Raw genomic sequence first — 13,974 nt, forward strand, 5'->3', positions numbered from 1 at the left:
AAGATGTTTTTGAGAAACTCTTTCTCTTACAAAGTGAAAATCAATCTCAATGTATTTTGTTCTTGCGTGGAAAACAGGATTCGCGGAGAGATATGTGGCACCCATATTGTCACACCATAGGCATGGGACTTCATGATTTTTTATGCCGAGTTCCTTGAGGAGAGTTTCTAGCCATATGACTTCTGCCGTAGCATTGGCCAAGGCTTTGTACTCAGCTTTTGTGCTTGATCTAGATACAGTTGGCTGCTTTCGAGCACTCCAGGATATAAGGTTTGATCCCAAAAAAAATGGCAAAACCACCTGTATATCGTCTGTCATCAACACAACCTGCCCAATCTGCATATGAAAATGCACTGATCAAGAGGGAAACCGATTTTGTGAATATAAGGCATGTAGTGACAATATCTTTAACATATCTTAGAATCCTTTTAACGGTTGTCCAATGTGTGGTGGTAGGTGCATGCAAATACTGACAAACTTTGTTAACCGAAAAAGAGATATCAGGTCTTGTTAATGTCAAATATTGCAAAGCACCTACCACACTCCTATACCTTGTACTATCATTGCGTCCCAAAGCCTCACCCTCATGTGCAGACATTTTTTCAGACGCCAACAATGGTGTAGGAGAAGATTTGCATTTAGTCATACCAACTTTTTCAAGAAGATCCAATGCATATTTTCCTTGAGTGAGGACTATACCGTTATGAATTTTCTTTACTTCAATACATAGGAAAAAAATGCACGTCTCCAAGATCCTTGATAGCAAAATTTTGGTTAAGATCTTTAACAAGTGTAGATATAGCTTCTCTTGACGACCTTGTGACTATGATGTCATCCACATAAACAAGAACAAAAACCGTGATACCTGACTTGTCACTACTAGAAAACAGCTTATTAGTGGCGCACTGGTTTTGGCTATCAGTGGCGCACTAGTGATGCGCCACTAATATCACGCCACTGTGCACCACTGGTAATCCAAATAGCAAAGGCGCACTGGGTGGTGTGCTACTATTGCCTTTAGCAGCGCGCCACAACTAACATTAGTAGGGAAACAAACAAAAAAAGGACAAGTGCGCCACCCATTGCTTTAGCAGTGCGCCACAGCCAGCACTGGACCTGCATGTCCTCTCCTGGCTAGTGGGCAATCCAGCAGGAGCGTGAGGGGCATGCGCCAGCGGCGCCAGCGGCGCGACGTAAACGGACGCTGAGCGACCGTTTGTGTCCGCCGTGAAGGAAATACGTCTGGAGCCTGCTCCAGCGGGGCGACGCAAAGTGAAACCATCCGCAGAGACGCAAACCTGGCCGCGGACGCTCGGCGGTCGCGCGGAGTGTCCGCTGAAAAAGACGTAGGACCTGCGCGTCAGTGGCAGGGAGGCCGATATTATTCCCGCCACTGGCCATTCCCCGCGCGAAATTGCAAACTAGACTGGCGCGAGCAATCCAGAAGCGATGGACGTCCTCGTCGCCGCAGCCACCGCCATGGATACGGAGCAAACCCTCGCACCCACCGCCGCCCACACTCCCCCGTAGCCACGACCATAGCCAGAATGGAGGCTGCAGCTCCAGCGGAAGCAAAACGGGCTGCCACCGGCGGCGGCCGGGAGGCAAAGCCGAAGGCGGCAAAGAAGGTGCTCTCCGCGGAGGAGAAAATCATCGAGGCCGCGAAACGTCGCGGCCGGCGCAAGAACCAGAAGATCAAGACTGCCGCGGCCGCCAACCAGCAGGCCGGGCAGATGCAGATCAAAGCCGGTGTCGCGCAAGTGCCCCTCCATCCGACCTTAGCGGAGGGCTACATGCTCGTCAAGAGAGAGGGGATCGACGATGTCGCTCCTTCGGCCTCGTCGGTGAGCTCCGTAAGTTCCCAGCTGCGCCCTGGAACTCCCGCTCCCTAGCAGGGCCACCCGGCGTCGCGGTTCGCCTCCGGGCTACCGCCGGTGCAGTTGACCGGGGCGCCGGAGCAGTTCAACGGGGCGGCGGTTCCCGACCTCAACCGGACGCCTAGAAGCGGCGACTCCTGCCCGAGCGCGACACAGAAGACGCACCAGGTGCTGGAGGAGAGCATGCCACAGCCCTGCATCTTGTTCGACGAAATGGCGCCGCCTGCCCCGACGATGGACGACCCGGTACGTCAGGTCTGTCAATGTGTGCGAGTGCCGTGTATCATGCGTCTGATGTTCGGTCATTCGTAGGACTATTGTAAGGACCTCCATAACTCAGACATCCAGGAAATTATCTACGGTGGCGGCTTCGTTCGCGGTGATCCGGCCGGGACAGGCCCGCATGATGACTGGGCAGCAACGCAAGATGCGGAGGACATCGAAACCGCACAGCTGTTCGCCACCCAGCAGACGCAGCCAACACCCGTGTCCGTCGACGACTTCGACGACGCGCCAACACAGCCTGACATTGCTACGAAGAAGAAGGGGAAGAGCCTGAGGACACAAGGCTTCGTCGACGACGAGGATAAGTGTTTGTGTGAAGCGTGGCTGGCAACGATCCATGATTGTATTAATGGCGCGCAGCAAAAGGGCAAGGTCTATTGGGCCAAGGTCTTGCATCAGTACAACGAGACCCGGATGCACCCGCCCTACCATATCACAAGCCCTCGGATGGAAGAGTCCCTCCAGAAAAGATGGAACTACATCAAACAAGAGACAAGCAAGTTCTACTCGGTGGTCGAACATGCTATTAACAACCCCGTAAGCGGCGCTGGCGTCATGACAGTGGTAAACACGATACAACCATCATCATTCTATACTATTTGTATCATTGTATGTACATCATTGGCGGCTATGATTGCAGGTATCCCGCGCCTTGGAGAAGTTCTGGGCGACGCATAAGAAGGGCTTCCATATGGTCCATTGCTGGGACGTGCTCAAGAACGCCAATAATTGGATGACAAGCTTTGCGTCGTACAACGAAGCTGTGAGGAATGGGAGAGCGATCAACCTCGACGGCGAAGACGACGATCAAGGCCGTACAACCCTTCCACCTCGTCCACGAGGCCATAAGGGTACCAAGGCCGATTGACATAGGCATCCCAAATGGGCTTGCCGAAGATAGTACCCGGGGTTTACTGAAGGCCCACTACCCGAAGAATAAGAAGATTCGGGAGCCCAAGACATATTAAGGAAAGTTAGAGTTGTAATAGGAAGTGTTATTTGTAATCTGGCGGGATGAGTTAGAAACCGTCCCGGACTCTGTAACTTGTACAAAACGAAAACCTCGGCTCCGCCTCCTATATAAAGGGGGAGTCGAGGGACGAAGAGATCATCGAATCATTGTTTACAAACCCTAGTTTTCATAATCGTCGAGTACTTTTCGGCTGAAACCTTCGAGATCTACTTGCCCTCTACTTCCAACTAAACCCTAGCCTACAATCCATAGGCATTGACAAGTTGATACCTTGTCAATTGGCGCCGTCTGTGGGAACTAGAGGCGTAAGGATCTGATCTCGATGGCACGTTCAAGATCTTCGACATCATCAACCGCAAGCAACGCAATGGATCGAGGTAAACAGATCGCTGCTGGTCCTGTCGATTTTGTTCCTCACCCACCCTCCCGTTTGGATGCATATGCGTATCTGGCGGAGCCTATGGAGATGACGTTCGGAAGGTTTCGCTTTCGCGTCGAGAAGGAAGGATCGTATCGTGTCGAAATTCCGATTTCGTCGGGATCGTCGGCGGTTGATTCCAATTTTTCAAGCTATACATCGTCAAACGAATCAAGAGAAGAAGAAACTTCGTCGACACGCTACGTCAGCACCAGAGCAAGAGAGAAACTCGCCAAGATCTTCAACGACATGTCGTTTGAGTCATCTGCGGACTCATATATAAGCGATGGCTCAAGCGATGTCGACAGTTACGACTTCATCGACAAATCTATTACAGTGGGCAAGGTCTTCATCAATCTCAACGATGATGTCACCAAACCCAATATAGATCTGAATACAAAGTATCATCAGATTTATGCCATTGAAGATCAAGAGGAAACATCTGAGGCTTTCGACGATCTGGGAAATCCATACGTCGATCCCTCCAATCTACGACAAGGCTTGGGCAATAAATACGTCGGGCCGCAGCCGCGAGACAGAGTTCAACTTTCGCAAGCAGCGTGGGATAGAGCCGCGAGAGCTATGAACGGTTCAGAACCAATGGCCACCACAGCCACACCAGAGGAATTGCAAGCATATCAATATAGGCTCGCACGAGCTGCAAGAGAATTAGAAAAACAAACAGTTGAGTTAAACAGAAGAAAGGAGGCAGCTTCTGCATCTAGCAGGAGAAGGGCAGATCTAAGTCGACAATCCAGAACTTCGGGTGATAGCCACAGGGAGGCGCGGAACAGAGCAAGATCAAGGTTGCAACATATACCCGAAGCAGAAAGAGAGCACTTGGTCCAAAACCTTGACATGTCCTTTATGTCGATAGATACAAGAGGAAATATCATCCCTAAGACACCAGAGGCTGGGTATATGGTGACACATGCTTTTATCCTCGCATCTAAACCACCGCCAGGTGATCCAAGGGAAACACTATACAATATGGCGGTAGCAGGAGTTGGAGCCATGGGGACAGCGTTTGTATCAACGCCTCCCGAAGGAGCGGCAAGGCAAAATAGTCCACGACCTGCAGCAGCAACAACGGCGGACTCGAAGGACCAAGTGGAGCAAGAGACACGGCAGCACAGGCAAGGGTCGACAGAGCACGGCAAAACAGAAGGGAACAGCGGCAATCCCCAGAGCTTAACGACGAAGATATGTGTGGCTTGCCGTGTTTCACGAGGAGAGTCCGAAAAACTCGAGTCCCTTCAGGATTCAAGTTACCCGACAACTTCAAGAAGTTCGACGGCCTTCAAGATCCAGAGGATTGGCTAGTTGATTATCTCGAGACAGTGAAGCTCACAGGAGGAACCAGGGCAACAGCTATGCAAAGCATCCAGGTGCATTTGAGTGGAGCCGCACGATCTTGGATAAAGAAACTTACTCCAGGATCTATCGACAGCTGGGAAAGCTTCGAGGACGTGTTCGTCAAGAACTTCAGATCCACGTGCAAAAAACCTGCGTCGTTAGAGGAGTTGAGAGCATGTCGACAAAAGCCAGATGAGCCAATGAGAAAATATATCCAAAGGTGGAACATCATCAAAAACTCGGCAGAAAATATATCTGACGAGAGAGCAATAGATGCGTTTGTCGCAGGAATTAGGCGTGGAGATTTTGTCGAGGACTTGGGAAGGACCAATCTAAAGACAGTATCCGCGTTAATGGAAATAGCAAACAGATGGGCAGATGGAGAAGATGCTGTCCACAACAAACGACACAGGTCGCCAGAGGAGGACCGTGGTCGAAATTATCAACTGAGGCGACGATTTCCTCGGCAGTACCCGAACTACGACGCCCCAGCACAAATTTCGGCAGGTTTTCGGGCGAACACAGGAGGGAGCAATAGAGATGATTATCAGAGAAGCAATGAGCAGCGAAGCGATAACAGGGACGATTCTCGCAACAACAGGCAAAATAGCGGGCCTAGGTTTCCAAGGCCCTTCGTGTCTCCTGAAGAGATGATGAACGGACCATGTCAGATGCATTTTTTCCTCGACAGCAATGGTAAAAGACAGTCAGGGCACCTGCAGAAAGACTGTCGAAATTTTCAGGCAATGCTAAGGTATGCAGAGCACGCTAACGCGCGGGCAACACAGAGAAATCCTCGAGAACCCAGGAGCGAGATTCACTTGCCGCCTCCTCCCGCGATTACAGACGACAATCGGCATCAGCTCAGAATAGCGGCAGCACCTCCACCACCACCTTATGTTGATCCTAACCCCAACGGAGCGATGTCGATGATTCAGAAGGGAAGGCCATCCAATAGAGCTCAGAAAGTAATCTCACGACAGGTGTTTATGGCCGAAAAAATGCCTCCACCAACAGTCGAGTATCTTAACTGGTCAGGGCAAGATATTGGCTTCACCATAGCAGATCATCCGCAGCAAGTTCCTCGACCAGGGCAGTCAGCACTTATTCTGCCAGCAGTTATCGCGGGATTTGATGTCTCTCGAGTGTTCATAGACGGCGGCAGCAGCTTAAACCTTATGTATGCAGATACATTGAGGAAGATGAACATATCCCTAGCAAACTTGAAGCCAACAGACACAAGGTTCCATGGTATCACACCGGAGAAACCAAGTTATCCATTGGGAAAGATCAATCTCGACGTTCAGTTTGGAACCCGAGAGAATTATAGAATCGAGAGGCTGGAATTTGAAGTCGTGGATTTTCCGTCGCAATACCACGCTCTGTTGGGACGACCAGCATATGCTAGATTTATGGCGGTGCCACATTATACATACCTGTTGTGGAGGTTGCCTGGACCAAAGGGACCAATCACAGTCAAAGGAAGCTTCGCCTTAGCCGATAAATGCGATAAGGATTTTCACCGGCTATCAGAAACTTTCGGGATGCAAGCGGAATACCTGGCGTCAAGGAGTATGACTGACTACGACGTGCTGCCAGACGTTGGAAGGCCAAACAAAGAATCAACTTTCAATACAGAGAAAAATTCTAAGGAGGTGCAGATTCACCCGACAGACCCGACAAAGACGACATCCATCGCAAACGACATGGACCTCGCATAGGAAAGCGCGCTCGTCGAGTTCCTCCGTGAGAACTGGAAAATCTTCGCATGGTGTCCAGCTGACATGCCAGGAGTACCCAGGGAACTTGCCGAGCACCACCTAAACTTGGATCCATTAGCGAGACCAATCAAACAACCCTTGCGGCGTTTTTCGGAACCAAACCGCAAGGCCATGCTGTCAGAAATCAATCGACTACGAGAAGCTAGATTTATCAAAGAAATATTTACAGAAGCCACATGGGTAGCAAATCCTGTGTTGGTGCCGAAGAAAAACACTAAGGTCCTTCGCATGTGTGTCGACTTTACGTGTCTCAATAAACATTGTCCAAAGGATCACTTTCCCCTCCCGAGGATCGACCAAATTATCGACTCCACGGCTGGATGCGAACGTCTTTCCTTCCTGGACGCATATTCTGGTTATAACCAGATCAGATTGAAAGAAGAAGATGAAGTAAAGACCGCGTTTATTACACCATACGGCGTGTTTTGCTACAGAACAATGCCCTTTGGTCTGAAAAATGCGGGAGCAACATATCAGAGGATGATGCAGAAGTGTTTGGCGACACAGATTGGAAAAAACGTGCAAGTATACATCGATGATGTCATCATAACATCAAAAAAGGGGGCAACGCTGATCGAGGATCTCAAGGAAACCTTCGACAACCTTGACAAGTTCTGCCTCAAACTGAACCCGACGAAGTGTTCTTTCGCGTCCCAAATAGAGAACTTCTGGGGTTTCTAGTTTCAGCAAGAGGGATTGAAGCAAATCCCGATAAAATACAAGCTATCGTAACAATGAGGAAGCCAACAAAGTTGAAAGAAATACAGCAGTTAACTGGGCGAGTCGCAGCCTTGAGCAGATTCGTCGCCAGGCTAGGGGAAAAAGCGCTACCATTTTACGCCCTCATAAAGCAAGGAGATAAATTCCAGTGGAACGAAGAAGCGGACAGAGCTTTTGAGGACCTCAAACGCAAAATCTCGACACCCCCCATCTTGGTGGCGCCAAAAGAGAAGGAGCCTTTGTTACTGTATATTGCGGCAACACCCCGAGTAGTAAGCACAGTCCTTGTCGTTGAAAGGGAGGAAGAAGGAAAACTCCACAGAGTGCAGAGGCCAGTATACTTCGTCAGCGAAGTTTTATCGCCCTCAAAACAAAGGTACCCTCAGTACCAAAAGCTAGCATATGGAGTGTTCACAACAGCACGAAAATTGCGCCACTATTTTTCGGCACACCCGATCATAGTGGTCAATGAAGCTCCCTTGTCAAATATACTAAACAATCCAGAAGCTACGGGTCGTGCCTCCCTTTGGGGAATAGAACTTTCCCCTCGGGACATCACGTATGAAAAAAGAAAAACAATCAAGTCGCAAGTTCTGCCAGACTTCATCGCAGAGTGGATGGAGCTGCAAAACACAGGACCCCCAGACTTGTCGAGAACCTGGACCATGAATTTCGACGGGTCCAAGAGAGTAGAAGGAGCTGGCGCAGGAGTAATACTTATATCATCGAAAGGCGACAAGTTGAAGTACATCCTTAGGATGACGTTCTCTAACGCATCTAACAATGAAGCAGAATATGAAGCCCTCATACACGGGATGAAGATGGCGAAAGCTTGCGGTGCAACTCGACTAAAAATCTTTGGCGACTCACAATTGGTGGCTCAGCAAGTTATGAACCAATGTGACGCAGTCAATGATAGCACGGTAGCATACAAGGAGGTGTATAATGAGCTCAAGAAGTTATTTGATGGATGCGAGGTAAATCACATCAGTAGATTGAGCAACGATGAAGCTGACGTCCTCGCAAACATCGGGTCGCAGTGCCTCCCAATCCCGCCAGGAGTATTTTGGGAAGAAATAGCGGAGAGATCCACGAAGCCAAAAAAGGTGCAGAAAAAAGCAAAAGAAGAGAAAACTTCGACACCCCTCACAGAAACCACGGAGGATGAAGAGGACCAAGAGCTTGTAATGATGGTACAAGTTCCTTGGATGCAAGCATATATATCATACATCCTCAGGAAAGAAATACCCGATGATCCAGTTGAGGCAAGGCGAGTAATTCGACGCTCTAAAGCTTTCACGGTGATCAAAGGAGAATTGTACAAGCGAAGTATTTCAGGCGTCCTGCAAAGGTGTATTACACCCGAAGAAGGAAGAATAATTCTGAAGGATGTACACGAAGGAATATGTGGCCACCACGCGAGTAGTCGAGCTATTGCAGCCAAGGTTTTTCGGGCAGGATTCTATTGGTTGACAGCAATCGAGGACGCCAAGGAAATAGTAAGAACTTGCGACGCGTGTCAAAGGTTTGCCGCGAAACCTCATTCTCCAGCAGCAGAACTAACACCAATACCATTTTCGTGGCCCTTTGCCCAATGGGGACTTGATATGGTGGGCAAGTTACACAAATCCTGGCCAGGAGGAAAGGAGTACATGCTAGTAGCTGTCGACAAATTTACAAAGTGGATAGAAGCAAAGCCGATAAACTCACCAGACGGAGCATCCGTAGTAAAATTCATAAAAGGCCTCGTCTTCAGATTTGGAGTGCCCCATAGCATCGTCACAGACAATGGCAGCAACTTCACATCCCACGAATTCAAAGATTATTGCAAAGAAGTGGGTATCAAGTTACACTTTGCGTCAGTTGCGCACCCGCAGACCAACGGCCAAGTTGAGAAATCTAATGGAATCATCTGCAACGGCATTAAGAAACGCTTATTAGCGCCACTGGAGAAAGCTCGACACACCTGGCCAGAGGAGCTGCCCAGTGTATTATGGAGCATACGAACAACACCAAACACAGCAACACAAGAAACTCCGTTCTTCTTGGTTCATGGAGCAGCGATATTACCAATCGAGATAGAGCATGACTCTCCACGAGTCGTAGAATATGATGAAGAGGTGTCGAGAAAAGCGCTAGAAGATGACGTCGATGCACTTGATGAAGCTAGAGATGAAGTACTGTCTCGGGTAACCAAATACCAACAGGACTTGAAGAATTACCACAGTCGACGTTTGCGGCCAAGATCTTTTCAGGTGGGAGACCTAGTTCTTCGGCTCACGCAAAAAAGTCATGAAAAACTCGAGTCACCATGGCTTGGCCCTTACATTGTCACGGAAGTAATCGGAGGAGGAGCATACAGGATAAAGGACAAGAAGACAGGGGTGGAGGAGCAAAACCCCTAGAACGTGGCGCAACTCAGGCGGTTCTACGCCTAGAGCTAAAATATAGTCCTTGTAAAACTTCAATGTAATGAAACGCCCGCGAGTTTTCAGACGCACTCTTTTCCTTTTTCGGGGCACCGAGTGGGGCCAGAAAAGGTTTTTAATGAGGCGGGCTCGCGGTGCTGCAATATAATAAAGATAGTGTCAATATAACTTTTCTTCATCGACACACTCAAAGTCTCCGACCCGACGAATTTCAATATAATTCCTCGAAAAAAGAAAAGCCTCGCCTTGGTATTAAAATACCTCGTGAGTCAATAAAAATACAAAATAGTACTCAACAAAGAAGCTCGGGGGCTGATATTCGCCAAAACTACATATTGAATAAATGCCTTGGTTCAAAACCTCGCAATACACAAATACAGTAAATAGCCACCGAAACACTCGGGGGCTAGACAAATATAGAAATATGATGATTGCTTCACAATATAATCACAATTATGGGTTACAAAGAAGAGTTATCTACCAAAGGAAAATAATTACTCATGATTCAATATGTCATCAAGGGTAATTCTGTTTTCTTCAGGAGCAGCGCCAAGAAAATCAGCATAATGACCATCTGCAAAAAAGTCGGCATCCATCCGAAGAAGGTCTTCAATCATTTCTTCGGCTATAGGCGAAACCTTCGTGTTAATTCGGTCGACACCAACTCTTCGGCGCCTTACCTTCTCATGAACTTTCGCAACAACTTGGGTCAGGTCAAGCTTTGAGTGGCAGATCTGAAGCATGATAAGGGCAAATCGGCGCCCGCCTACCGGTTGAGCTACGACAAAATCATGGATCTTGTGGGCATCCTTAAATTTCCCCATTAACTCGGGAAGAGTTTGTGGTTGAACGTTCCGAGGAAACATGGAGTTATAAACCATAGACAGGGTCCTGGTACAGAAGTCAAGGAAGTCGCGAGTTTGAGAGGTGCGATCCTGAAATCTGACAATCTGGCGGGTCCTCTCTGGGGTAGCCCAAAACAGAGAACCATGGTCAAGGGCAAGGTTAACAAGGAGGTTCGTCCTAGTATTTACCCTCTCTTCTTCGGCAACAACATCAGTAAAGGAACCTATTAAAACAACAGAGCAGAAAACTTTAAGAGACGCAGCATGAAGACGGAAGATATCGGAGGATGAAACAAGCATACCCGACATATCCGCACTGGCTTCATTCATTAACTCGAGCATGAAATTTTCTCGAGTAGTCGCCTTTCAGCCTCGGAAGCAGCGATTTCCTTAGCAGCCACGGCCTCGCGAGCTTGCTGAAGTGCAATTCTTTCGGCTTCAGATGACTTACGAGACTTTTCCATCATCACAAGTGTTTGCTTCTTTGCATACTGAAGTTGCTGCCGAAGTTCATCCAATTCTTGCGACAAGGAATCTTCGATAGGTGTAGTATCAGCAAGAGCTCTCCTTGAGCGAGAAGAAGAAGGCGAAACATTGGAAGGAGCGGAAGATGGAGTATAGTTATCAAATACCAATTGAAATTTAATAAAACAAGACAACATCAATCAACAAGCAAAAATAGAGTTTTTCATTAATCTTTCGGAACAGTTACAAAGGCCTTACAGTGGAGCTAATGAAGTACGTATCGCCAAATAACTACTTTGGCGACAAGAGCAAAAGAAACAGAGAAAGAAAAACAAAGAGGCATGCAACTAGACCTCCGGCCTTGATGAGCTAGGAGTTGAAGCTGGTTTGATCCCGAGATAGGCCAAGATTTTCTTCGTGTTGGGCTTGGCTGCCTTAATCAGCGACCTCCATCTTGACTGCTCTATCTGATCGGTGTCGCCAACTTTCATCCAATCAACAGTTTGTTGGCTGTCAGCAACCAGGGCAACAGTGCTTTCGACAGCAATCTTCATATTTTCCTGGCGCATCTTCAGTCCAAGGTCCTCTGATGAATTGAAGCTCTTGGCAAGGGCAAGGAAAGTCGGGGGCTCCTCTTTCTTCGGGAAGAAGTAGGGGAACAGCGTCGACGATCCTGCACTAGCATTTGCCACGCCCTCACGAATTTCGGACCCATGAAGTTCCAGATAAGAAAGTGCGTCGAGGAGAGGATCATTGTCGGGATTCTCCAGATCAAACTCTTGGTTTGTTTGGCCTGCCACAGGAAATAAACATTAATCAAAAAACAAGGAACAGGAAGTCCACTAAAAAAATAGAAGGGATTGATAATATTACTTTGAGTGCGTCGACTTTGCGATTTCAGGCGCTTGAGAATTCCCTGTTCACGAGCAGCCTGTGCGGCTTTGTGCTCGTTTAAAGCAGTTTCAGCATCTCCAAGTTTCTTCTGCAGTTCCTCGGCACTAGCAGCTTTTGCTTTGGCTTCATTAGCCTCTGCTTTGGCTTCGCTAGCAACAAGTTCGGCTTTCTTGCGCGCCGCTTCACTTTGCTCCAGTTGTTGAGCAAGTGCGTCGGCATGTTTGTTGGCCTCTGCAAGTTTCTCCGTCGAAGTAAAAACGAAAAAAGAAAGGTCAAAAAGGTTGCGACAAAGGACAGGAGCAAGAAGTCAAAAACAACGACAGCAAAAAAGTTATTACCTTCAGCTCTGTTGGCATAATCACGGTACCCAATGAATTGGGATCCGATGCGAATAAGCTCTTTGATCATGGGCTGTCAAAGAAGAACAAAGTAAGAGAAATATCGGTATGAAAAACGAGTGAAGGCGTGAAAAAGCAAAATAGAGGAAATATAGATATCGACAAACTTACATCATCCAAGAGCAAAGTAGAAGAGCCGCCTAATTGAGGGGCAGGCTCAACAATCGTTTCAATCCTTGTCCTTTTTGGTGAAGGCGCAAGGGGGCTTGCTGGCGGAGTTGTGGTGACGACGTTTCGTTGAGGAGGCGAGGATTTTTCTCCTTCAGCTGGTGTCTCTGAAACAACTAGAGTACGTGACGAGCTCGTTCGAGCAGCCACGTCAAGAGTTGGTGGTTCTTCCTCATCATCACTGCGAACAAAAGACGACAGCATAAAAAACAAGATAGACAAAAGAACTTTGAGTACAACGATAAGAAGAAGTAAAAGACAACTTACGAGCTGATGAGGGATTCAAGATATGGATCATAAGCCGCTTTTTGGCGTGAAGGATCGGCTTCTTCGGCTTTGGAGGTGCCAGAATCCTCGGCGTCATTCCTTTTCCTTTTGTTCCTCGGGGAAACAGCAGGAGGAAGGGATTGCGTCGACTCGCTGGCGTCAGATTCAACTTCTTTTTCATGGGAAGCCGCAGATTTGTGAGAACCTGCGACCTCACTTTCAGGAAGAGAAGAACCTTGGTTGTCTTCGGCGATGATAGCTCGTTCTTCGACTTCTCCATCCTCAGGAAGAGGAGGAAGGGAAGCCACAGTAGGATGGTTCTGCAGGAAAATAGCGACAAAAGAAAAATTAGAGAGATATCAATACAATGAGATGCAGGGAAAGTTCGGAACAAGACAAAAATTCGAGAAGACAAAATACCTCAGGGAGAGGATTGGCGGAGCTGTATGGTTCCACGCGGCAAGAGGAGGGAATAGGATCCTTCTTGTTAAGCGAGGAAATTCTTCGATTCAGCTTCTCCAAGTCCTTTACAGAAAGATCATTGGAGAGCCTATTGGCGTCATTTTCACCAGCATACGTCCAAAGGGGATTTTTGCGAGCCTGAAGAGGCTGCACTCTAATCCTAAGGAAGTAGGCAGTGATTTGAACACCAGACAGCTCTTTGCCTCGAGTATTTTGAAGCTGATGAATACGAGACATCAGTGCTTCTGTCGCCGTTTTCTCTTCTTCGGAAGCTTCAGCATCCCAGGAGCGGCGGCGCAGAATTTTGGCACTTCCGTCGAAAGGGACTATGTTGTGCTCAATAGAATTGGCACTTTCTTCGTGTATGTAGAGCCACCTTTTGCGCCACCCTTGGACGGAATCAGGAAATTTGACGTCGAAGTAATCAACGTCAGATCGGACACAGATAACAACGCCGCCTATGTTATAGGTGGCGTTGTGGGAGCCATTGCGGCGGAGGCAGAAAATGCGTTTCCACAGAGCCCAGTTAGGAGGGACTCCAAGGAAGCACTCGCAAAGAGTGATAAAAATGGAGACATGGAGGATGGAACTGGGGGTCAACTGGTGCAGCTGAATCCCATAAGCAAAAAGAAGGCC

The sequence above is a fragment of the Lolium perenne genome, chromosome 6 (assembly GCF_019359855.2).
Source record: "Lolium perenne isolate Kyuss_39 chromosome 6, Kyuss_2.0, whole genome shotgun sequence".
NCBI lineage: Eukaryota > Viridiplantae > Streptophyta > Magnoliopsida > Poales > Poaceae > Lolium > Lolium perenne.